We start from the raw sequence: 27,835 nt of genomic DNA on the forward strand, positions 1-27,835 counted from the left end.
ACTCCTTTTTTGGGTCATTTCTGAAAACTCATTCCGTGTGCTTTTGTTCCTCCCACTACCATTTCTCTCATGTTGTAAAAAAAAAAAAAAAAAAGCCTTTTTACAGCATTTCACTTATCAGTAGATAGAAATATATCAATTTTCTGTTGGTCCAGCTTTAAATTGTTTTGGCCCCTCTTTCTCTGCCTGTCTCTCTCTTTGTGTCGCACAGCCTGACCCAGCAGCACACTCATCATGCATGGACCATAAACCACAGCAGCGTAATAAGTTAAGACTGCAGGGGCGGAGGGGGGAGAGAGAACACCAGCTGCAGGTTTTAGACTTAGCCTTATATCTACATCTCCACCACCCCTGGAGATGGTTCACTGTTCATTATGGCTGAGGTACTAAATGACAACAAAGTAGAAATACATATTTTAACAGCCACAGATGGTGCTCCAATGACTTGTTAGCCGGAGGAGTGGAGCGCTGGGTTTTGTGTGATGAGATTCAAGAAAGTGAGTGTGTGAGTGAAACAGCAGGGCCGCAAAGTCACTGCGCATTTAATCACCTTTTGATATCAACAGCGTGACAGAGTTCTGTGTATTTTGAAAAACCTTGTTTGTGAAAGTAGAGCAGTGAAGGGCAGGTCGTGCAGTCTCAGCAGAGACCAAACGTATTACTAAAAGGTTTCATTCAAATCACAAAATCTGTCTCGCATAACAACATCAGGCGCTGAAACTTCTTCATTACTTTTGATTTCTTATGATTCCAAACCAATAAATTGATTCTTGGTACCAAAATTGTTTTTAAAAATATTTTTTATATTTTCCCTATATTGGCTTCTCTTCATTCACTTGCTGTCAAATCTAGAATTGAATTGAGAATTCTGCTCCTTACATTTAAGGTCTCGAATAATCAGGCCCCATCTTATCTTAAAGAACTCATACTACCATATCATCCCAACAGAGCACTTCGCTCTCAGACTGCAGGGTTACTTGTGCTTCCCAGGATATTTAAAAGTAGCATGGAAGTCAGCTTTCAGGCCTCTTTTGTGAAACCAGCTCCCAGCTTGGATTCGGAAGATAGGCACCCTCTCTACTTTTAAGATTAGGCTTCAAACTTTCCTTTGCGACAAAGCTTATAGTTATGGCTGGATCAGGTGACCCTGAATCTACCCTAAGTTATGCTGCAATAGACCTAGGCTGCTTGGGGCTTCCGATGGTGCACTGAGCATTTCTCCTTTTCTGACCTCTTTTCACTCACCATGTGTTTATACATCGCTCTGCACTTAATTATGAGTAATTATTCATCTCTGGCTCTCTACCGCAGCATGTCTTTTGTCCTGTCTCCCTCCCCTCACCCCCAGCCGGTCACGGCAGATGGCCGCCGCTCCCTGAGCCCTGTTCTGTCAGAAGTTTCTTCCTGTTAAAAGGGAGTTTTTCCTTCTCACTATCGCCATAGTGCTTGCTCAAATGGGGTCGTCTGATTGTTGGGGGTTCTCTGTATTGTTGTAGGGTCTTGAGCTTACAATATTAAGTGCCTTGAGGTGACTGTTGTTATTTGATGCTATATAAATAAAATTAGATTAAATTGAATTGAATCAAATCTCGAAGGTAAACAACTGAAACACGATTACTTTTAATCATATCTGGATGAGTCTGTGAGGTACTTAGATAAATTTGAGCTGTAGTCCCTGATTAACTGACACAATAACTGCAAACAATTTCCACAGCTGTTTCTACAGCTGTCTTTTATTCTGTCATTTGACAGTTTTTCTTCTTTTACCTTCTTCCTTTAGAACTTGCCACAGCAGATCATCTGCCTCCACCTCACCCGGTCCCTTACATTTTTCTCTGTCACATCAGCCTTCTGCATATTGTTGTGGAAGTTTTCCATTTAAATAAAGCCTGCAGACGAGCAGTGAGCGGTAGCTAACATTCTTTAATCCAAACACACAAAGCACAGAAAACCAAGCTTGTGGAGAGCCTGCATGACTGCGGGGCAGACGTTCAGCAGAGTCTCTCTGAGCCTAGCATGGCTCTCAGTTAAATACCTTCTTCAGGAACAAAAGGCTGTTTCACACTCCCTTGCTACCTACCAGAGTCCTCAAAGAGACAAAAGACTCTTCCTGTGGAGCTGTCTGCTTCCCCCAACTTCCTTACTACACCCCCACCATTTGTCTTAATGTATGAGTATGAGACTTGTTTAAATCCAGTGGCACCAAGGCGTTATACAATAAAATAATGTGATTAATACAGAAGTAAAAGAAATTCCTATACAATCCCACCCTTTGATTCTTAAATCAAGAATCACATTAATACCAGAATTTCTTTCCTGACATTCTGTATATCATATCAACATTATTGTACACTTAAAGGAGTTTCACACTGTGTATCCTCACTTCACTGTTCTCCCACCACCCTTTGTTCATCTTTAATCTTCCCCACAATCTAAGCTCTCACATGCAAATGGAAACAACAATGATCCAGAGGAAAGGTCTTCTCCAGAGTGTCAAAGTACTTTGCATGGCAAAGTGAAACCGCATTAGGTGGTCATTCTCATTCTCAGTCACGGTCATGGCTCCTGGTGTCTGTGCCATTTACAGAGTCATAATTCCAACACTGATCTCCCTCTGCGCTCTCACTTTTGGAGCTTGGCACGCTCTCTCCATCCCTTGATTTCTGTTCCAACGCCACGGACGATTTAAGGCAGAGCACGTCGTACACCTTAGTTGTCTTCCTCAACGTCAACATCGAAACTCTTTCATTTTATTTTAAGATTTTGCTGTTCAAAATCTCCTCGTGACAATCCTTTGGAAGCCCAGTGGTGCAGCCCAGTTGTGCAGCCCACTGTCGTTTGTCAGCTGTCCTGGAGATGGTCCCTGCTTCTCACTGGTCCTCTTGAAGCCTTCTCTCCTGGTCATGGTCTACATTTGCACCTCAGTCAATCCTTCCATATCCCTCATGTCACGGTCTCTGCAATTTAAAAATGAAAACTTCCCCAGAAAACCCTCTTTTGCCCTATGTCAGGTTATCACAATTAGACATGCACAATAAAGTTGTGCACTGTCTCTTAAAAATTCCCAGGGCTTCTCCCCTGGAGTAGTTTCACTTCAAGCCCTGTCGTAAGAAAAAACATTAGCCAGCGGTGTGTCCTGCTGTAAATCATGTGATTAGATCCCACGATTAACCCTCTGCGGTGGAAAAAGTGATGTAGATGTTAGCGCAACACATCTGTATGCACACTTTCTCACAGTGACCTCTGCACTGTAAACAATACAAGGTCATGAATAACACACTGCTGGTAAATTCACAAAGACACAGAAAGTGGCAATTAAAAGGTTAAGTCAGCACGGCCCAAAAGCTCATGCAACCTGTTGCTGTCATCTTTCTGCTCCTGTAAAAAGAAACATACATACATCCACCCTTTGGTCACTCGGGGTGGAGGTGCAATCTTGCATACTGATGTCAAGTCAGTCAAGCATTTGTCAGTCCAGTCAGTCCCCGTTTTTTATTTGCTGACAGTAGAACCTCTCGTGACGCAATAAGTTTCTACTGCCAGCAATGACGTCATTTCAAAAAAGAAAAAAAAGAATTTAGACTGGATTACCTCGCTGAATCCTTTTTGACAGGGACTTGTTTTTTTGATTGTCCCAAATAAGTGGCTTTCTCCCGAGCCCATTTTAATTTTGGAGAAGCTCACTTGCGATTGTTCAACATGTTGTGTAGCGCTTTCGATCCCGATATTGCAGGCCTGCTTGAAAAAGAGAAAATTGCCAAACAAAAAATCTCAGTGCACTGTTAAAAATCAAAAAATATGAAGGCCTCTTTTTAGAAGTTGTCTAAGCATACTCTCTTAGAATGATAGATCAAAACTGGCAGGTTCAAAGTGGTACCAAAAAAAAAATGCATCAGTAAATCCCCAAAACATTCATCCACCAGTCACACCTCACACAACAGCAATATTCTATTAGATAATGAGTTTTGTTTTCCCCCATGTACCCAGATGTGTGTCACGATAAGACCTCCCTCACACATCAGAAACAAGAAACTCCAGAATCTATTAGTCTCCACTCATCTGACCCTCCTGCATCATTCTGTTTGACCCCTGCTATGATTCAATCATCCTTCCCCAAAAATAATACTAGTTCACTAGTCTATGTATCACTTCTTAACCTACTGAGTGAACCGGACAAGATGATGGTCACAGAAACGCATGCTTAAAATACTGTTTGATCTTCATGAGCTTCATTGCATGTGTGTTTGTGTTAGTACGATTAATGCATTTTTCTGTTTGTGTAATTTTTGTGTACCTCTCCTCTTTGCGGTGCTCCAGACACTTTTCAATTCTCCACGCAAGGCAGTCGTTTTTTCTTCCCAGTTTCCTAAACCCAAATTTTTACCATCTGTTATCTCCAGTGCCAGTGGCTTTTGAGAAACTCACAATACTAAAAAAATGTCATCATGTTTTTGGAATCGTTCTCTTCAGTTTAGTTTCCATCAATGGCCAGGTGACAATTAATGCTATTTTTGGCACTTGTTTATGTCAAAGCAGTAGACAGCAGGTTTATCAGAGTGGTGAAATTGAAACAAAACAGCAAAATTGTTGTTTATTAGTCACTGTTTGAGTTTTCGTCTTTCCTTGCAAATATTTTATTTATAACAAATATCGAGCCAAGCAATAATGTGAGTTTGTTATCAAGAGAGTTTCTCATTCTGTGAGTGAACTTGAACTGCAGTTGGCACAATTGCCCTTGCTCTATTTTGCAGCCTTGTTTGGGTCAACATACTGTAGTGGCCCATGAATGAACTCCACCTCCTGCAGGTTGGAGTTAGAGTGGCCCTTGAATTTGCTGCAAACTACTGTCAGCTATTTTGACCAAAGTGGCTGAAAAACGCTGTAAAAAAGAGATTCCCAATCCCACAATTATACATGTCCTTGAATAACATTATCGATAACAGAGTAGGTACTCTGGCACGGACCACTCTGTTTATCTCTTTGATCTAATTGTACCCTTAGAAAGTTTTCATGTTTCACTTTGTTCAGTTTTATTTTGTGTGTCCTTAAGCACAATGTAGGAAGTATGGCACAGCCCTGAATATATTTCTAGATTAATTAGAGGCTTGTTTAATTAATTTTGATGTTTTATTGGGACATAATAACTTGCCAGTGTTTGAAAAAACCCTCAGATTTCCTGGAATATTGCTTTTTGTGGATAACAGTTTTTTATCAGAGCAAAGCTTTGGTACATGTGAGATATATCCGGTTTGGTTATTTAATTACATGGTGCGTCTGTTACTGTTAGCAGCTGTGAACGACACAACTAAACAGTGTTGTACCCATATCCAAAGATTTATTAGCAGCTTGCCAAAGGACAAACCAACTGAGGAATGTATACAACTGTATTAAACTCTGTTATTGATTCGCTGGCCTTGATTTCCCCATGGCTGTTGTGTACTAATAATGAAACACAAAAGCCTGTATTATTCAAAGCTGGGTGTGGTTTCAGCAGATGCAGTACAAGCCATCTCTAATTAGTGAATAAATTCCACTGGACACTGTTCAGTGTCTAATGTCCAGTCAACCAAAAGCAGTTATTATAAGGATCAGGTTCAAAATTCATTTCCCCTCTTCTGTCTGTGTTTACTCCCCCCTGATGTTTATGTCCATGTTGCTCTGCAAACCCAGGCAAACTACTTAAGTAGTTTATTTTCTGATGGGATTCATTACTCATAAAAATCGAAAAAAAAGTTGGTTTTCAAACATCTGGTAAACATATTTCAATTCAAGCACGGATATTTAACCTTAACAAGGAGCTTGGTGGTTCTGTGTGGTGTTCTCCCTGGGTACTCTGGTTTCCATCTACCCCAAAGACATGGCTGGTGTTGGATTAATTGGTCTATCTAAATTAGCTGTAGTGTGAATGTGTCTCTGACACGGTTTGACTGCATAGCACTGTAACAGAACTATAATGTAGAAGCATGAAATTTGTGATATTTAACTTACCTGGAAAGTGATGTGTAAGACTAAGGGGGCTGAAGGGCGTTTTCCCTTTAGACATCTATACAACTTGACTTTTTGTCTTATACCTAATGAAGTGCCTTGTTACCTAAATCTAACAAACAGCCACATGGAAGAACTATAACCCAGTTCAATAAACATGACTCATTATATGAAAGTTTTGATCAGTTTGCAAACTGCTTTGAGTCTACTACAACAGTTACAAAAGCATAATTTTAGAGTCTGAGACATTTCTACACAAACACACTCATAACAACCTTTTTATCATCTAGTGCTGTGCGCTGAACAGGTTGCAGACCCAAATGGAAAGTTTGAGAAGCCAGGTGTGAACTCACATAATAGCTTTAATGCTGCAGCTTCAAAAACACATAATATAAATTAAAGGGACCACTAGGTGAGGCGAGGAAGTAAATGACATGAGTCATAGGAAGCACTGGTCAGCACAGGAAAGCTGGAAGACACAACTGAACAGGAAACACGAGCTAACATAGAGCAGAACAGGAAGACTAGATAGGGGAACATGGAAAGACAATAGGACAAAGATAAGATGGGGACGCAAAGGAACACATAAGGAAGTAAATCAGGATTAATGAGACAGGGGAGGCAAAACTCAATACCAAGCACAAGACCATCAAAATTAATCAGGAAATTACTAAACACAGAATCAAAGACAGGCGAAAATTAGACAAGGCATGAGAACACAAGGGAAGAATGACAGGTCAAAGAAGGAATACGAAACAATCTTAACTGATAAAAAAAAAAAAAAAAACACAAATGAGAAAACTAAGCAACATAGAGAAAACAAGAACAAGACACTGAGGAATAACACCTAACTCGGCACAAGGGATTGCAAGACAAAAACACAAATGGAGCTAGACCAGACATGGGAACAAAAGGAATTCAAGGAACACAAAATAAACTAAAGCCCAGAAGTAAACTAGGTGTGAAACAAACCTTTAGACTATCAATAAACAGAGAAACTAAGAAATGCAAAGTTTAAACAAAACTCAAAACACCCAGGGATTGTAACACTTTTGCATGTTTCCATTCTGAAAAAGAGATCAATTTATCCGTTGCACTTCCTGGAAATTCTTCTTCATCCAAACTACGACTGAAATAAAGCAACCAAGATATTCAGATTTTAATTCTTGCTTTGGCTCATTTCAGAAATTATACAACTATAGAAGACATAAAGTTTACCTTCCACAACCAAACTAAACATCTTGAGTAAAGTCGCTGGTGTGCCCTTTAAAGACAGTTTCAATCTGCTATTTCCTGTGATGACCATGGTGTAGTCCATCTGGTTGATGAGTGTTTCAGTGAGTAGGTGCATATAATAATTTATGCATGTTTCTCTTCTCGGGGTAGGTTTAAATTAATTATATTGGCCCGAGGTGTTTTAAGCAAACATAAGGTTAAGGTTTATGTAAGCACATTAATATGAAGATGTAGCTGCCTGAAGTGAAGGAGACACTTCTGACCTCCTGCTAAATGCACTAATGTTTCTCCTAGGAAAAGAGGACACTCCCTGCCTTTGCTTCCTCGAGCCGAGGCTTAAGATTACGGTGTATTCACGGTCTAAATGCTTGCTAAATGGCTGCTTAAGTGCAGAATTAGTTAGAAAGCAGAGTATATAATAAACCTTAAAATTCTTCAATATGTATTTATACAACCGGATTAGAGGGTGAATATGTAGATGCGAGCTGGGCTGTTTGGAATATTATACAACAGACTCAAACTCGTACAAAATGATTGAATGAGCAAGGTGAACAAATGAAAGAAAGCAAACAGCTTTCCAAGAAGGAAGAGAACAGCTAAAAATATAAGTAATGATTTTAAAGGCTATCTAAATCTACTGTCAAAGTTGATTCCCTGTAAATGGATTTGGACTGCCATCTAAGAGCCACAACCAGAGGGGAAAAAAAACAGCCCATGGCTTTCTCAGTCCAGTAGCCCAAGTTGTCCTTCAGCCTTTTATTCCCTAGAGAGTCCCCCCTATTGTTCATCATTCATCTAATAATTGTCCATGACTTCACTCCACAAGTCATTCGTTTCAGTGCCATGGGCAAGGTCTGGCTGAATCTGTTTATCACAGTAAATTGAAAGGCAATATCGTATTTACTGAGGGTTTCTGATGTTTTGTTCTTTCTTCACTATAGCTACCATCTTTCAGTTAATGTAATTTGTTTTTTAAAAATAGCGTGATTATTGATAATAAACAAAATCTTAATATGTGCTTATTTACTGAGCGTTAGATAATTTATCTGGTACTACATCTTAGACTTGCTGCAGATTGGTCACTTGTAATTCAATTCAATTTTATTTACACAGCGCCAAATCACAACAACAGTCACCTCAAGGCGCTTTATATTATAAGATAGACCCCACAATAAAACATACAGAGAAAATCCCAACAATCATATGACCCGCTATGAACAAGCACTTTGGCAACAGTGGGAAAGACAAACTCCTTTTTTACAGGAAGAAACCTCCGGCAGAACCAGGCTCAGGGACCCCGACCGTTGGGGTGAGAGAAGGATGGCAGGACAAAAGACATGTGGGGTAAATGTGTCACGTTTGGTCACATTTTATTAAATAAGGCTTTAAAATAGTGACTGAGGACATAACATTGTACAAACTTTCGAAAAATGAGTTGGATTAAACAAAGTATGTGCCTTTCTGTGCTAAATTAATTTCTTTATAAATAGGGAACTAAAATGTAACTGTAACTCCAAAACATTCAACATGATACTTTTGTTAAAACACTAGAATTAAATCCAAAGGTCTTCATTTAGTCACATTCTGGCTGTTGGATTCTACGCATTAATTTGCTGTGGTGGTGTGTAGAGGCAAAATAATGAAAGTCGGGTCACTGTCCAAATACTCATGGACAAGTTGGTCCCATTTGACTGTGGGTCTTATCATTTTAGGCAGTGTAACATTATGAATGGAAACATATTGTAGCTTGTAGTCACAGCTGGGAGTTGTAAACATAATTGCACTCTTTCTCATCTCTGGACTTTCAGCTCTGGATCATGTAGGTGGTGTGGGAACAGTGGGAAGAAATATGGAGTCAGCTTTCGATCAATAGATGGGTCAGCTATGATAACACACACCCTATTATTTATTAACGTGACACTATCTTTCTTAGCCGCCTCTGAAATAGTTTTTTCTTATCTAGTCAGTCATTAATCATATTACTCATCATCCACACATGAAAGACTGATGATTGCTCTCACTTTCCCAGCTATCATCTTCAGGTATGTTCCCAGTCTTGTGCTTGCCTTCTACTTCTCAGTCTCATCAGTCTTTCTCGAGGTATTTATCTCCCCGCAGAGCTGATTTAGAGCCACTGGAGTGTGCTCTATAATCATAGCCTAATGACAGATAATCTCAAGAACACTAAATGACTTTAATCCTAGCCTAATGACAGATAATACCACCACACTCCTACTTTACGTGTGTGTGTGCGCGCGCTCATTTGCATTTTTCCTTGGCATTTCAGCGATGGTGACTCACTGGTTTCTCTGTGTCCTCAAGGAGAGAAGTTTTCAACCTGAAGCTGTTATTAGTTGTCAGTTTACTTTCTGCCTGCTGAGAGAAGGAAAGGTGTCCTCTCCTGTCGTAGCTTCAAAGTCAGTTTGAAAAGCTATTTGGGAGTCAGACGTTTTGTCATGTGAAGCAGACTCCTGGGAAAGTGGAGGTAATGTTCATTCATATTCAATCTGGTCGTGAATCTTTTTTTTCTTCTTACCACCTGCTGCCATTCTGTGCATTGATCATGCTAAACTGAGGTAGACACCAAAAAGAGTCTATTATGCTTTAGTTATCTTGGCAGTAGTTTTTGCTAATTACATCAAATTAAAGACAGCATGGTGTGGTAATTTATGCAGATAAGTACTCAGATATTGAATGCTGATTGGTAGATTAAATTAAAGTTTTTCAAAAAAAAGGGGGGTCATTTAGGCTGTGGAGGCTCTAGGGGAATATTAGGGAGTTGTAAATGTAAAAGTATACCGTATCGCTTTCAGTATTAATACGATAATGAAAATGCAGAGGATGGTGCTGACTCAGCAGCATATTTCAGGTGTGTCGCAGTCTTGACTCAAGGGAATTTACTGCTTCTCAATGAGATGCTTGTTTGCACAGAGAAGAACATAAACATAGGAATATTGAAAAAAGTGGCTGAGAATAAAACCTTGTCATGGATTCTTAATGGTCATTTATGTAAATTTGTGCAATATAGAGTCATGAATGGGGTATGATGGAGTCAAGGTTACAGAGGAAGCGAGAAACCACCAGCCATGAATCTGGATTTAATATCATAAGAACCAGTAAGTGAGGACCTGACAGAGGATTAAAGTGCAGTCATTTGACATTAGGACATGGTGGATGGGTTTATTTTTTATTCCAAGGCCACCCATAAGAAGAAACCTGGCTCCCAAAAACAATGAAACCATTTATCTTGTGAGGTAATCATCATCCCAGAGAACTTGTTGTCACTTTAATAGTCTTCTGGAAGTGCTACTTCTACTGAGGTCTGTCCTTCTGCCACGGCGGTGCAGACGTTTTCTCTTCATTCTTTCGCTTTGGTTTTCGCTGTCAGGTAACTTTTCATAAAGCTTTGAAAATGTTTGCATACGTTTAAAAAAAGCATGTAAATATGCATGTAAAAACACAGACCTAAATGCAAGCATGACCAACAGTATAACCAACGTGCATTGGTGATGCTTAGAGTAACAACAATACAACCATGCTATTAAATAATAGCTTACATCTACAGTTATTTCCAAAATCTTGTGCCACTCTTCATTTTTTTTATATTTTGCTCCCAAGGAGCCAGACTTTCTCGTCATTTTATTAAGTGGCCTTAAGCAATACTTCTCCCACATTATCCAGGAATTTTTTTTGTGCTTTTACACTAATTTTTATTTTTATTTTTTGTTTTCAGAGGAATTGTTTTTCTTGTTAAGCCACTTAACACTGACCTATGAAACATTCAAGAATCAGAAAGGCCAGGGATGAAGCAGAGAACCACTGTATACACAAAACAGACATCTTGGCAAAGAACCAGTTTTAGATATCTTTAGGAACTTTGTTGCAAGAGCACAATATTTGTATTTTTGCACAAAAAAGGTGATTCCCAAAGAGCTTTTGCATATGTCAGCACTGTGTTCAGTGTGTCCTTGAAAAATTTGGGGAAACTGGACAAGATGAGAACAAAAGAAGAAGTAGCCGGCGTACAAAACTACCTGCAGCAGATGAACAGCAGCTGAACCCAGCTCAGGTCCTGTGTCAGCAAAGACTGGACACAGGACCTTAGATGTATGTGGTCCTTCAGTTGATCCATCTACTATTTGCCAAAGCCTCAATAAAAATGGTCTCGGTGGAAGGTTTGCTATTAAAAAGCCAAGGAATGGAAACAGTGTGAAAAGGCTTTTAAGGCCAAATGTGACTCAGTGTGAATTAATTATTGTTATATTCCTAGAAATTAATACTTACAAAACTTGAAAACTATAAATGTCCTTATGGGCCCAATAATAAGAATGCATAAAATAAATTTGTCTCGTGTACTAGAGTAACAACATATACAGAAGCTTCTCTAGACATTTCAAAGTATTGTTTTCTGATTAGTTATTGTCATCATTTATGTTAACCCTCCACTACTAGCAAGCTGGAAAATGAACAACTACTCTGTGACAGTTGTGTCATTGCCTTTACCCTTACTTGAGCCCAGTAGAAAAATGATGAAAAACTGGCTCAACATCGAGTCGCAGAAGGAGACAGGTGGTGTCACTGAGCTCTGGAGACACAGACCGCTATGAGAATTATTAATGTCACATTTTCATGTCTTTCCCTTTGCAGAACAGGTTTCACCTTGAATTCCAGCGTGTTGGTCTGTTAAAATGGTACTTATGACTTCTGCATTATTCTCCACTTTTGCAAGGCTAATTAGCGAATGTGTGTTCAGCGTCATTACATATAGTAACTTCATGCCTCACGCTCCTAATTCGCCCTCGTTACAAAAATAGATGCTGATCACAGCTTAATGCTGCCACTGCTGTGTATTTTTTATGAAGTCAGTACTGCATGACCACAGCTCTGCAGCCTGCTCCTCTGATATTCTGCAGCGACTGCTGATGAGAAGAAGCACGGCCAGTCAGTTTGTATTAGAGAGGAGGACAGAGCTGAGTCAGTGGCCATTAAAGACAGAAGGGTGAGGCTGAATTTCAACACATTAAGACAGCGGTAAATTAGAACTAAGCACTTTGAGGTGAAACAGAAGAGGACAAAATGAAGAGATGGGTAGTGAGAAAGAGGAGGAATGAGAAGTGGGGAGAGCTGTATAAAGTGTGGAAGGATAAACTTTAGGGGTCAGAGTCTGCAGGCTGTCTGGCTGGAGTATTCCCTCTGTGTTTCTCACAACTGCAGTGACATTTTCCTCTGCCTTTCCCATTTTATCCCTCACTGATTTTGCTGTATGTGTGTATGTGTCACCATCTGCTCTCTGGATGCACCCCCTCACTTCAATAAGATGAGCTGACTTGACTTCAGGAGACGAAGGAGGAGGACAATGACAGGGAGGATAGCAGCAGTTATGACAGAAACTAAGGAATGAGGGTCAAGATATGTAGAAAAGGGGAGAAGAGCAAGGAAAAAGGGGAAAAAATAAGTATAACGTCAGTTGGGAAGTAGGAGGGTCAAGAGAGGTGAAGTAAAGAACACAGAGGTGAAAAAGAAGACATTGTAGAATGAGAGGATAGCTTTGTTCAGACCTTAGTACATTCCTGTCTCTCTGTAGTCATATTGTCAAATGGCTCTATAATTTAATCCCCTGCTGGCTTTTAGTAGAGTGTGCCTGGGTTTTCATGTTCAGCTCTTTGTTTTTGCAGACCCCTGCAACTTTGTGTGCGTTTGCCAAGACTGCACTGGTATAAATATTAATGCCTGGGCATAAAAAAATAGATCCAGCCATATAAGAAATCTGAAGACTGAACCGATTTCAGACTGAGAATATTACTGTTTCTTTCTGTATCTTCTTTCTAATTAAGTCACCAAAGAATACTGCATTTCAAGTAAAGACCAGGTTGTGCTTCAGTAGAAGGTAGTTAATGGTTTCTCCCTTCACTGCCTCTTCGGGATCTAGTTAGCTTCACATTCTGGGCTAGTCTACTCAAAGTATTATAATACCCCAAGCTTAGCGTTAGCAACCTATTCAACACATGTCAAGTAACACTTTTGGGGCGACCACCTTCAAGTGCTTCTGGACAGCTTACCTGATCTTAATAAATATAACTTTAATAGAATATGATATTTATAATACAATTTATTTCTAAATATAACCAACAGAAGAGGTGAATGATGGATGAATCCAGAGTTTCTGCAAGTGTATTACAAACCCTAGGACCACCAGGCTGTTAATGAGGGTTGTTTTCTATTAACACAGCCTTGTGAAGTAGGTCTGTAGACAACCTATTACAGGGGTGGCTGTAGCTCAGGTGGCAGAGCAGGTCAGCCACTAATCAGAAGGTCGATGGTTCGATCCCAGGCTGCCTCCTGACTGCATGCCAAATATCCTTGGGCAAGATACTAACCCCATGTTTGCCTAGTGGTGGTGGTCAGAGGGCCCGGTGGCGCCAGTGTCCGGCAGCCTCACCTCTGTCAGTGCGCCCCAGGGCAGCTGTGGCTACAATGTAGCTTGCCATCGCATGTGTGTGAATGGGTGGATGACTGAATGTAGTGTGAAGCGCTTTGTAACATTTTGAAATACCGAAATGCCTCAAACTTGCAGCATGTTAAGCCAATTTTAAAAGTAGCTTGGCCACATTGACGTCAGATATCAGCTAGGCTTCCTCGTGACTTACAAAACTGCCTACGATTAAGCCAGACTCACTGACAGATGTTTTTTGACTATAGCCATAACATTCACAAATGTGATAGTCACACAAGAGAAAACAGTGGTTAGAGCCTGTGACATTAACAAAATTACTGCAAACATGTGCAATGAACTTGCAGTCTTGTTGCCTTTGAAATGTTTGCTTTGAAGATGGAGAAGATGTCTGCTGTTGTCTTCAAAGTAACATTGGTGCATTAAGACAGCGATAAAGCTGCTAACACTTTGCATTTAAATAGGGTCAAGTTGGCTGGTAAATTGTCAGAAATCACAATTTTTTTGCTGTCAAAATACACAGATGTACAGAAGTCAGGCCATGATTGTTTGGAGGTTGCCTATTCAGTGCAATCACCATGCGACCACCAATTTTTACTGTTTGCGAAGAGTTTTCAGTCCTATTTTTACTCTAACGTGACAAAGCCATAAGTGAGCAATAAGTGATTAGACGTCATTATTTAGAGTGGACAACCATTGTGTCACTAAACATAACGGCTACATTTTGTGCCTCAGTATTTCTGCAGTATTTTATGGTTTCCTGAAAAGAATTAGAACTTTTATACGAGCAGATTTTTGGACTGACAGCGGAGTCTGTTATTTCTCTCAGTCGTCAGGGAGTTGAGAGTAGCTGCAGGAAGTTTTCAAGTCTTGATCGCTCATATTGCAGCTGTGTGATAAATTTCATTCAGACATACCAGGAAACAAAAAATTCAATTTCGGTGAAACACATTATCAACACAAAGATAAAATACTTCAAGCTGGAGTGAAAGATTAAATCTAAGGCAGGCACAGAACAAATGTGCGCAGTACTGCTCTTGAGTGATGTCATCTACAGCCCTCTGCTCTGTAATTACAATCATCATCACCTGGATGAGCATTTTTCTGAGGAGGAACTGGAGTGCTTATTTGGTGTCAAATGGGTGGTTTAACATTTTATGTGTGTGCTTCTCTGAGTTTTGGATAGAGTCAAAAAGCAACCGTGGTCTCTCAGTTATTTATTATTTCTGAGCAGTGGTGAACTTGAGTCTGTCTGCATTTGGATCCTCTGCTGCCCACACTTACATTGTCCTATAAAGGCTAAGTCTGAAAGCTCTGCCACACTGGTCACAACTTTGGACCAAATCTCTTCGCTAGTCAAAGAAATCAAACTATTCTCTTTTTCCCCAAGCCCTCGAAAAAGCTGAGTGAGGCAGAGGACATTTGAGAACATCAAATTATCTGCAAAGAAGTTTTTTTTGAAGAGCACTTGCTGTTCTAATGACTCCCCGGGGGGGATGGCTGTAAAGTAAAACTGAAGAGATGCTGTGACTGCAGCTCTTTCTGTGTTTTAGTTGAGGTATGAAGAGGCTGTGCACAGGCAGAGAAAACGTAGCTGTTATGCACCTTATATAAAACCCTGACATTAGCAATAAGTAGAAAATTGTTTGTCCGAGGTCATTTTTTTTTTCTTTTTTGTGTTGCACTGGCCGCTGGAGTTTTGGTCACGAAGAGATAAGAGTCTTGTTCTGACTCGTGGCAAAGTGTGCACAGACAGGCAGGGTGGCTGTGTAGTAAATATCAAGTTTCTCAGCTTGGAGAATGCATTCTTTGCCCTGTTTGATTTTTGATTAGATCACTTTTTTCCCCACCTGAGGATTCTTCCTCTTGCTGTTTTGTCAGGATCAGATATAAAACAAAAAAACATAGACCTATAAAACAGTAAAGTCCTCTGTGTGTGTGTGTGTGTGTGTGTGTGTGTGTGAAAAGCGAGCCTTTATTTGGGCTGATGAGAAGAGTGCAGAACAAAACATTAACAGTGGCAAGGAAATACTAGAAATAACTATGACGACTATGAACACGATTTTGCGCAGGAGCATTGTGATGGCCAAACCTGGGGCCACACTCTAAAGTCAGTAACTCTTCATTTCTTCATTTGAACATACACTCTTAGAAGGGATGTGTTAAAATTGACACATCATGTGTTAAATTTTAACACATGTGCTGCATCAGATTAGGGACAACACATGATGTGTCAGTTTTAACACAATTAATGTGTCTGCTCCTTTAACACATCTTCTGTGTTAAAAAATGTAAACACAAAGATGTGTTATTTTGACACAAAGATGTGTTAAAATGTGTACATTTCAATTTTTTTTAAAAAAAGGAGAAAAAAGATGGGTATATATTATACACTTATTGAATTCCATTTTTTATTTGGCATATTATAAATCATTACAAACTGAATGAACAACAACTGTCAGAATCTTTTCAATTAAAATGTTTTAAATGCAATTTTAGCCAAAGCTATATCACAATTTTTACTTTACAAAATCAAACAAAATTCATATCTGACTAGCTTTCTATCTCTCTAGATCATTAAAATGTCAAATAAAATTGAAAAAAGGGCAATCATATATATGATTGCCCTTTTTTCAATTTTTTCAATATATATATATAATGTTCTGATATAATCCAGACAATACATGAATTAAAAATTTTAAAGGTAACAATTGTCATCTTCAACAAATTGTCAACATTTAACAAATGTGCAGTTGCATGCAAACAGAAAAACATACATTTTGGCGAATATAGCATCCAGGTTATACAATTTTGTACCTTGGGTTTAAATACAAAAATCAAAAATTTCAGCCAATCAGTTCATATTGTCTGACCTTTCCACTGCATAGGCATAAAAATGGTCAGTCCTGATAAGCAGTGTATTTGACAAAGATGCCAAATGAGGTTTCTCACCTCTGTGAACAGAGACTCTCTACATTTTGGACAGGTGAACATTTTACTTGCATCCTTTAATCTGTGCAATCAGCTCCAGTACTTTGGTTTTCCTTTGGGTGGACAGCGGCAGGTCATAGACAAACTCAAAGAAGGTGAAGACGGAGCCAAGTGGTGCTGGATAGGACAAGTTACATACCCAGTACAGTTTGAAAAGCTTATCCACAGCACACGTCAGGCCATCATTCAGAGAAATGGTTACTCTGTCATTCTTAGCAACAATGATGTACTGCCTGGTTGCCCTCTTTAGATCACCGATGCATATCAGCTGGGGTTGGTGTGTTGTGGATGATGCTTCAGGATCACTGCAAAGCGATGCAATACTTGTTCCAGGCTTGGAGATGGGGGAAGATAAAGATAGTATTCAGTGAGGTGTAGACAAATGCTTTCCTCAGGTAAATACCGTGAGAACTTTACTGAATACATACCAGTGCAAAAAAGGCTGCAACGACTGGCACCAACTGTTGGGAGTAGGTGTGTTAACACATGGCGGGGGGGTTCTTGTTTCCAGGGCAGCTACTGATTTGAGCTTCGGAATGATACTGGCTTCCCATTTTTGCAAAAAGAGATCCACCTTTCCTCCTGTAAAATTGCCAAACTCCAAGTCCAGCCTACGGAAATAAAAGAAGTGTTTAAGTTTAAAATGAAGCATTAAATACATTAAATCAAAAGTACATTCTGTCCATTTGGTAGCTGTATGGCTAAAATCAAACTTTACAGTATCACATTTCTGTTACCCATTCCACATCAAGCTTACCTACACAGTGAAACAACAATTTACTTGGAGTGGTATTTGAATACAAGTCCATTATTCCTTAATTTTAGCTATGATTTGGGTCCCATCAGACCCTGAGAAAAAATTAGGACTTTTTAGCTGATGTTCAACTTTCTAGCAGACAATTTCTTATGTTGTCTATCTGCGGTTTGTCCTGTAGAGCTTTTTTGTTGAAAATAGTGCTGCTGAAAGCAGAGTTTCATACAGATTTAGGTGATTTTTTTGTAGGGTTTTCACTTCCACGAGCAGCACTTTCTGCATTGTCATTTGATGTCCCTACTATTAGATAGTCATTTGGTGGTACGACTAAGATTTTGGACCATGTGAAAAGTGATGCTCATTGTAATCAGTGCGCAGGGAGTAATGATCAAACTCTGAAGTTATAAAACTTTCAAAATATTCACTAGGAGCTCATAAACATACCTCCAAATGTATCCACTCCTGTTATATACTTTGTATGCAAAACACAACTGAGTGGAGAAGGAGTACATAAACCATTACCAGAGAACCAAGCAACTTACCATGACTTGGCATGTCCAAAAACCGTGGGTACTCTCCGAATATTCCAGGTTCTGAGACTGGTGTATGTTTCCTCCATGCCTGACATGATAATTGGAAGGTTCTCAGCTGAGGGCCGCAATAACTTGGGTGACCCACTCATCTGTGCTGCTGGTATTCCCATCCTCTCGCCTGAGCTTCTTGTCTTCACCACAGTCATCTGTCACTTTTCGCTTCTTATAATGTCTCTGCCCCTGGTCGAGATTCCGTCTAAGGTTGCGCAGTTTAGTCTCTAGGAATCCACAATGAGAGACTGGATCATAATAATGCTCCTGAGGAAGAAAGGACAGAGGTATATGGGTAACAGCTGAGCAATTTTAACTGAGAAAAAAAGCTCTAATAAATAATTAGATAAAGGTTAAACGATACACAGTAAGTGGGAACAAGTGCAATTTACAGTATGTAGTGGAATTTACATTATTAAAATGCTAAATTTACTTACAAATCCTTCCCCCTGTCCTGCCACTTAAGGGTGGAAAAGTGGTGAGGATGCTTTTTGCTACAGTTAGCTTCTCTGCACTAAGAGGGTAACTGGAAAACAAAGGTAAACTTTTTTACTTCTGTGCACTTCAACATTTTTAAAGGAAAACATTCATTGCAAAATTTTAACAAAGTACAGTAAAGTGCGATACTTACTAACCACACCTCTCCACCAAATCCCCAATGCAAGTCTTCACAAGGAGCCTCCTCGATGGCACCGACAGGTTTCATACTCCTTAAGAATCTGTGGGGCTTTCCTGAGTGACTTCAGGGGTTGACTTTGTTCTTCTGTGGTAATGGTAGACTGTGTAAAGGCAACACCAGACACTTTACCTCTCTGCAATAATCTTCAAAGTCATGACAGCAAATTTCCACAGAGCATAAAAGCACGAGTTTACTCAAAAAGCTGCAGCAGAAGAAGGCGGTTTCTTAACTACGTGATTATAACGCAATGACTAAAAGAAATTCTGAATAATAAATAAATTGATTTTATCTTCTAGTTGCTACTTGGTGAATAAATCTGATCCTGACTAATAGTGATGTCTGATGTCTGTGGCACTGCTGACAATAAGAATTTTTTTTTTTTACAAATTTCTTTCTCATCTATAAAAGTGGTTACAAGGACTTTGACAGATTCTAAGTTGTCATATGTGTGCTGAAAAAATGAAACACATGGCTAAATAAGTAAGATAATTTGCATGGTCAAGTTGCTGTTGTTTGGTTTTTTAAATAACACTATTACTTCCTCAGAAGTTCTGCATAAAAAAGAAACTATATCAGAGCATGTTTCCAGCAATAAGCCTTAAAAAAGAATGTGCACATACTTTAGTTAATCATACTAGATGCAAAAACTGCTTTAACTGCTTGAAAAAATAATTATCTCTGTCAATATGAGGTATATTTCATGTTAAAGTTACTCAGTCTTTATTCCTATTCTCTGCTAGTAAACGAATGGTCGCGGTGATAACTACATTTGCTATATTCAGAGCTAACGACAATATTGTCATTTTACTCAACACTGCTACGGTTAGGTGCTGACTCTGGCGTTGCTCATAGACAACATAATGCCTGTCGGAGCCGCTAGCCAACTACCACACTGGTTCTAAGAGCAATTTCTGAATACTCTAATACATAAATAAAGTAAATAGATAAATACATGAATAAAGTAATACATAAAAATACTACCAAAACACATTAACTCTAATGGAGTATGGCACGAAATCCAAGAACTAATAATAAAATTAAGAGTAGGATATGTTAGCAAGACTGTTACATTAAGGTTAGCTAGGTATAGTTAAGCAGTAATTAACTTAAACTCTAAACTCCTTTAATTTATATAAATTCACATTCTTCCAGAAACCCGGCATATTTTCAGTACATTAAGATAAACTGGTAAATGATACTTACTGTAAGGTCTGACAACATACTAGGCGACGTAACCTCCATCTTTGTCTCCTTTGTCTCATTGGCGCGAAAGATAGCGCCCCCTTCCCGCCGCCGGTATGTCATGTTGCTGGGCAGAATTTGTTTCAATTTTAAGCATGTGTGTTCTTACTCATTTCATTTTCTACTTTTGCTTCAATTGTATTCACATGTTACGGTCAAAATTAAGCCTGTTCTTTGTGGATACTTATGCTTATAGTATAGCCATGGCCATTAATTGGTATGCCATACATATTGAGAAAGAAAAAATTAATCCTCTTTCAGAATTTTAGTACACCTTGGTCCACATTACATTATAAAATGTTTTATGTGTTGAAAGTAATGAGGAAAGGATTAAGGAAAACAAACAATAACTAAACATTTTATTTATTCAGTTAATATAGTTATAATACATTGTTAATCTACAATTTATTTCACTAAACACAGGGCTAGCATCAAATTACTGAGCTGCTAATTTTAGGTCCTGTTGTTAGATTCTGAAAATAACACACAAAATGTGTTAAACTGTGCAACACATCAAGTGTGTTAAGCGTTTTACACATTTTTTCAATGTTTACACATTTTCTTACACATGTTATGTTAAAATTTACACAAAATGTGTTAATAGTGTAACAACACATTTTTTGTGTCATTTTTTAACACATCCTTTCTAAGAGTGTATTGAAAACTAAAGTGTGTTACTAAATGTATTGATTGGTTTGGATACATTTGTTCTATTTGTAAGCGTGCACAATGTATTCATACCACTTCATTACTTTGATTTTTGACTAAACTTTGTCTTTTTATTTCTTACCTGCCATCATCCTTGGGAGTTGGTGGACAAAAGATGGCAGCCAGGGTTTGAAACCATTAAATGCAAAGAGGGATAACTGGACCACACCACCACTTCCTACTGAAGGGGAGAATGCGTGTTTTCTTTCATTTAAAAACAAAGTATTTGAGTTCAGGGTTTAATGGGTTTTGATTTTCTTCTTTAGTGTTTAGTTTATTAACAAACTAGATTGTGCTGCATTGTTCTGTGATTTATGATTGTGTTTTGTTTAGATACCCCTCATGTGTCACAATGGTCTGATCAGCCATTATATAAACCCTTGTATGTCATTTCGTGGAGGTCAGTTATGTTTGTGCGTGCAGTCATTTGGTTTGTTAAGTTTGCAGTCTTTGCCTGAGTTCAGTTTTGTTTCTTTGACCTCTTTTATGAGCTCAACATTTATTACTTTTGTAAATATAATTTTTGTGGGTTAAATAAATGAAAACCATATTTTTCTAGTGATTCCTGGGACTCCTCCTGTTTTTCAACTTGGTCCATCACAAGCATGAAAGAAACTACAGAATACAAACATGAATTAAAAACATGGCCATGCCGTGAACAGAATCATGAAAACCTTAAAAATCTGGAGTGACGTGGAGGGTGGGAAAACGGACGACCTGACAAAGGCTGACTAAAACACAAAGACTAAATACACACAGGTGGCAATCAGGGGAAGTGGAAACACATGGGGAAACAGCTGACACAAATTAACATCATGACCCAACAGGGAAAAGTAACATTAACACTTCCCTGCAAAAGGACACTTATTCAAATGATCATCTTGTTATCAAGAAGCTGGGACATTTACTACCCAGTTGATCTTTTGAATCAGGTGCATTTGAGCAGGGATCAGGATCTTCAGGACAACCTCTGTGTTTGGGGGTGGCTGTTGTGTAGGAGGTAGAGCAGGTCACCTACTAATTGTAATTGTGGTAGTTCAAGTCCTGGCTGCTCCAGTCTGTATGCTAGTGATGGCCAAATGAAGCTTTCTGAAGCACTGAAGCTTGTATTGAAAAACGGTTCATTACTCGAAGCTTTTCAACACAGTCCTCTCTGGTGACATCTGGTGGCCAAAAATATGAAGTGCAGCTTGAATCCACAAAATAAAACCAACCGCTTCATTATGACTGCTCACTCTACAGAGTGGAATCCTGTCTGATATTGGGCCGCCGTTTTGTTGCTTTGAACGTGTATTTTTTGGTGGTTAAGAAAATGTGTTTTATTTGTTTAATAAATAGTTTTGACTGGTAAACTCTCCTTGTTTAAATATGCATCATGGTGTGGTCTTTCTTTGCTTGTGACTTCTTGATGTTGGTAAATACAATAATTGAAAAATACCACGTTACTTATATATACATATAATAATGTAAAACACATTATGGAGTATGCTTCTGCTGTGAGGTCTTGCCTCCATGCAGGTATGCATTTAATCGCCGGAGGGGTGTATTTATAAATAATATTATATTAAGGAAATTTTCCCAGACATATTTTTGAGCTGGGGGTAGAATTGATTGTGAAATGGAAAAGGAAAATGCTTATGAACTTGCAAATTAAAAACATGATGCATTGACGGTAACCCTTTTTCATTTTTATTTAAAAAGAGAATTTGTTCTAGTGTGCGATGGCCGAACCTGTTCCTTTTCGTGGAGATAATTTCTCCTGGCTTAAGGAAAATCCCTTCACATGGCACAGAGGAGGCTGGAGTGCAGAGAAACTGGTAGAGATGCAGTTATACAGTCTACCTGGGCCCCACCAACTATCAGCTAAAGAGAATAAATAAATTCAATTGCTGCACATTTAGCAGACTAACATTTTCAGATTAATTAAACAATAAAATATATATTTTTACAACATTCCATGTAAAGAGTCAAGTGGAAGTTTTTCTAAAGTTATTTAATGATATTTATATTATGGAAGCAGATTTTTGACATTTTACCTTTTTCCAGTTTTCAGATATAATAAACACGCACAAAACAAAAGCAAACGCTTCCTTACAAACCATTGAATCAGATACCGAAGCAGTTAGGTTCTAAATGAAGCTTCGGACGTCACTGATCACGTGACTCTGGCCAAACGAATCACGCTTCGATACAGTGCTTCTGAAGCAGTGTGTTGATTTTTGTGACACATGCACCGGAGCTTCAGCTTCAAGCGGACCATCACTACTGTATGCCACTTATCCTAGGGGCAAGATACTAATTGCCCTGGAGTGTGAATGTTAAATAGAAAGCACTAGCATGTGCAAATAACTAGGAAATGTGTATGCTAGAAAATAGATAAGAAAATGAGTATGATTTAGAAAATAGAAAAAAGTAATTGTATGAATTGGAGAATGACGCATGTTGTATAAAGTGCTTTGAGTGCTTCAGTAGAGTAGAAAAGTGCTGTGTGTGTGTGTGTGTGTGTGTGTGTGTGTGTGTGAGAATGTGCACTCTTGTACAGTTAGGGTCATCCCCTCAGTGAGGACAGTGAACTTTATGTGAGTGACAGTAGGTAAGAGTGGAACCCAGAAACAGGTTCGAGGAACATAATGATGATGCATGTGTATCATTGACACACAAACACAGTTATAAAGTTATTGGATTAAGTGCTTATAAGAAAAATAACTTGATGTTTGCTTAATTTTATTCAATTCAATTTAGTTTTTATTTATATAGCACCAAATCCCAATATCAGTGCTTTTAAGACACTGTACCGGTGTTGGTGCTAAACATAAATACAGTGGTCCCTTACTATAATGCAGTTCACCTTTCGCGGTCTCGCTGCTTTGCTGATTTTTTTTTGTGTTTGTGTGCGCAATTATGTATGCTTTTTTATTTTTTATTTTTTTACAGTGCATTTTGTTCTGCGTCCTGATCGGCTGCAGACCACTGTCAGTCAATCTCGTGCCGTGTCTCCTGTATAGTACAGAATGCGTTCAGCTTGTGAAATTTACATAACTCTTCGATCGCTAGCAGTGTGACTGTATGTTTGTAAGTTTTCTCCCCAACAAACACAACACTGTCGACGAAACGTTTTGCACCCTCAAAGACACCTGCGGTAGCACCCAAAGGGCAAAGGAAGATGCTAACCATCACACAAAAAGTTGGACTTCTGGACATGCTAAAGGAAGTTAGAAGTTACCGTATTTTTCGGACCATAAGGCACACCGGATTATAAGACGCATTAGGCGAAACAAAACAGTCAGATAGAGTCAAACGTTACTGAACTCCTTCTTCTTGCTTTCTGTACTTCAGTACCATTGATTCATTAATGTTAAATTGTCTTGCATCTCCTCTATTCCCATATTATGGACCTGAAAACAGGGTTTGATCTTTGGTTTCATTCTATAAATCTGGGTACTTCGCGGATTTCACCTATTGTGGGTTATTTTTAAAACCCACAATAAACCGCGATAAACGAGGGACCACTGTATATACAGAAAACTGTGACATTTTGGTACCCTCATAGCATTAAAAAAATCATGCCATAGAGGGGCTTTATTGTAAAGTGGAAGCATTTAGGAACCATAGCAACTCGGCCTTGAAGTGGCATACCACCTAATAACAAAATCTGTATGCAGGAAGTTTTGTGGCATTGACTCCATGGCTGAGGAGCTTCGGTACATGGCCAAGTACTTTCCAACATATACAGTAATCAACTGCCTCTACAGTGAGTTTCCTGCTGAAGTGCTGATGGACGACTTCACTGTCTTGGATTGTAGCTGAGGACTGTAATCCCCATTCTGGTCCTTGTCAAAGGAGCTTGCAAAGAAAAGCGTCTGGACTTCTTTAAGTTGCTTGAAGACGTTTCACCTCTCATCCGAGAAGCTTCTTCAGTTCTAAGGTCAAATGGTGGAGAGTCCCAGATATAAACCTAGTGGGAGTGACCCCCCACAGAGGGACAAAAGGACCCCCTGATGATCCTCTAATCGCCTGAGCCAAGGTGTGAAATTGGGTGTGGGACCCAATCAGTTAGAGTTTCGGGTGTGTTCATTGTGAAACCTGGCCCCACCTTATCATGCGAATTCCGGAGGTCAGATGGCCCAGGATGTGAGTGGGCGTTAAGGCGTCTGGGAAGGGATCTCAAAACTGGATTATAGATGGCAGAGAGTTGACAACCTGACAACCTGTCACCTGATTGGGTCCCACACCCAATTTCACACCTTGGCTCAGGCGATTAGAGGATCATCAGGGGGTCCTTTTGTCCCTCTGTGGGGGGTTACTCCCACTAGGTTTATATCTGGGACTCTCCACCATTTGACCTTAGAACTGAAGAAGCTTCTCGGATGAGAGGTGAAACGTCTTCAAGCAACTTAAAGAAGTCCAGACGCTTTTCTTTGCAAGCTCCTTTGACTACGATGACCTGGATGACTGAGAACCTTCACAGCCATTCTGGTCCTTATTTTGTTAAACTGCCCGTCCTATCGAAGTCCAATGCAGGAAAAGGAATGTCATCCAAGCTGCAGTCCAAGACGATGTTAGTGTGTCCAACCACAGAAGAGACCACCGAATGACCTAGAGGACAGCCACAACAACAACCTAGTAGGCCTGCAGGGAGGGAAACTTGAGATGCTGAACTTTCAAAATTTGAGAGAGAAGTTTAAACTGGCAAATCGATTTTTTCTCCTCTTAGATATGTGGAACACTGGTGATGCAATTTGTGGAAAACTGTCAGTACTTGTTGACCAGTTTAGAGAGTTAAGTTGAGTGATACAGCAGAAATACTTTTTACAATATTAAGTGAAACTACACCCTTTGTGGTAAGGGTTAAAAGGGAAATTATATCTATTGTATAAAAGTGAATCCTAAAGGTCTTTTTCCTCAGTTCCTAGTACAGTCCAGGAGTTTGCATCCTGTCTGTCATCAGGTTGTTTTAATCTTGAGTACAGTTGGTGGATTAACTGTTTCTTATGTGGTTAGAGTTTTAGCATAATGGACAACACTATAGATCAGTGGCCTGTGCTGAGTATGTTCTTTAAGCATCATTAACTCTAATGAGAAAATTGCTTTTTCATTTTTCCTTTTAAACCCAGAGTGTGTCATTCAGTTTAATGTCTCACTTTTAAAATAAGATGCCTCGGTGATACAAATATCTGGGATCCTTTTGACTGAATGCTAGAGACAAATTAAATTTTTCTTTCTCTGAAGATGTGTTGATGTTTTCAATTAAGAGTCAAATATATTCAAATCATTTACTTACTGCAGCTGACGGATTAGTAGATTTTTTTATTATACACATTTCCCCCCGGAGCCATCAGTACGAGTGATTTTGCCTGCAGCATTCCCTCTAAATCTGCATAATTCTGGCATTATGATTCACAGTGAGTGAATGCTTTGGGTTTCAGCTGCGGTTGATCTGAACCCTCGAGAAAATCCTGTTTCTCAGCAGTGTCTTTCAACTCTTCTGTGCAGTAGTTCAAGTACGATAAACCCTGCTATTTAAAGATGAATAGATTTTAAATGTTGCTTTGTCATTGTGGCCGCTTCATTTGGTTGAATCCTGTATCCCACAATGACTCTCATGTCATTATTCATTGTGGCATGTCTCAAAAAGGAGGACGATTGTTCTCTTCTTTGAAAGGCAGTGATATGTTATAATGCAGACTGCCTGTGCATTAGGATGGAGTTTGTGTGGGCTGTATTATGATGTTGACACGTCTGTTGACACCAAACGAGAAGGCCATTACGGGGCTGATTATACTTATGATTTAAGCTGATCAGACCAGGAAAAAGATCTAAAATTAGCATAGCGTGTTTATTGGTTAATGAGAAGCTTAGCAGTTTTAGCCTGAATGCACCCCTTGCATGCATATGAATAAATACATTCAAAGACAAATTATCACCTTATGCCACTTTTCAGTATCTAACCACTACTTTAACAAGACTCTGGAGTGTTCACCGTGATGTTACCTGGTACTTTTAAGGAAGTCCGAAGGGTGGAATTTCAACTGTATCCAAAACAAGAAAAATATTCAATATGTAAAGTTTCAATAAGGCTTCCATATGCTGTTTCAGATAGTACAGAGGGATGGCTGAAGTGGTTGTTTATATGGAGGGCTTGTTGACTGGTGTACATGTTGTTATGCAAAGGAATGGTATGTCATCTGGGAATATGATTTGACTGAAATCAGCTACCAGCTTTATCCAGAACTGGCCAACACAGCCTGCAAAACACCTGTAAAACTCACTCTAGAGTTGTTCGCAGGTATATTTTGTTGCTCTTGGACAGAGCTAGCCTAGCCATTTCCTTGAAGTTTTCATGCTAAGCTAAGCTAGTGCATCCTTATACTGGGTAACCTCTACTGTACGAAAGCACGTTTGACCCCCAAGGCTACCTTTTTTGACTGCTGCGATCTGGCATTTTGTTGTGAAGCACTTTGTGATCTTTGTCTTGAAAAGTGCTACATAAATAAAATGTTACTATATTTACTATGTACCGTAACTGTAGTGTGATGGGTTAGGGATGGGAATTGATAAGAAATAAGTGATTCCGATTCCATTATCGATACTGTCATATCGCTTATCGTTTCGATTCCTTAGTGATTCCCATTGGCTCCACTTTCAGAGTCACCACCATCTCTAAGCAGCGTATCAAAGACATTACATTCATGGAAATTAATTACATGCTGCATGGTTGAATGTTTGGAGGTATTTAACGTCTTTGTTGTGATCAGTGCTGGGGTTATAATGTAAAAAAGTTTTCACTTTTCTTAGTAGTAACGCAGAACATTACTTAATTACACCCAGAATAAAGACATTCATCCTGGGATCAGCATTCACTCAGGCTTAACATTACTCTGTGTTTTATGGCTGGCTTGCGAAGAGCCGAAGTTGTGTTAACAGTATGATTCAGTTGTTTTTGTCCTGGAGCAATCTCCATTTTACCATCCCGCCCTCATCCTTTTGTGCAATAAAAATAAAAGAAATGCCCATATCCATGCTGTAAACTGCGCCACTATTTCCCTACTCTGACACATGAACTGAAATCAGCTGATCATAGCGAGAGTGCAAGAACCGATAATCGGGATCGATAGGCAGGCAGACTAACGATTCCAAGGAATTGGACTACTCGATTCTCGATTCCCATCCCGAATGATTGGTAATGGTGCCTAAGCATGACTCTC

At 39.2% G+C, this 27,835-nt stretch overlaps 1 protein-coding gene and 1 pseudogene across 3 annotated transcripts in view; one reads left to right on the forward strand and one right to left on the reverse strand.

The window, feature by feature from the left end:
* Positions 1 to 27,835, forward strand: part of LOC146553161 (contactin-associated protein-like 4) — a 137,909-nt gene that overhangs the window by 1,808 nt on the left and 108,266 nt on the right. The window lies entirely within an intron of this gene.
* On the reverse strand, positions 16,668 to 19,985 carry LOC146553162 (uncharacterized; annotated as a pseudogene).

This window comes from Mchenga conophoros, linkage group LG18, assembly GCF_057382185.1.
Source record: "Mchenga conophoros isolate Kocher_MC1m ecotype Shallow Benthic linkage group LG18, M_conophoros_male_GT1.1, whole genome shotgun sequence".
NCBI lineage: Eukaryota > Metazoa > Chordata > Actinopteri > Cichliformes > Cichlidae > Mchenga > Mchenga conophoros.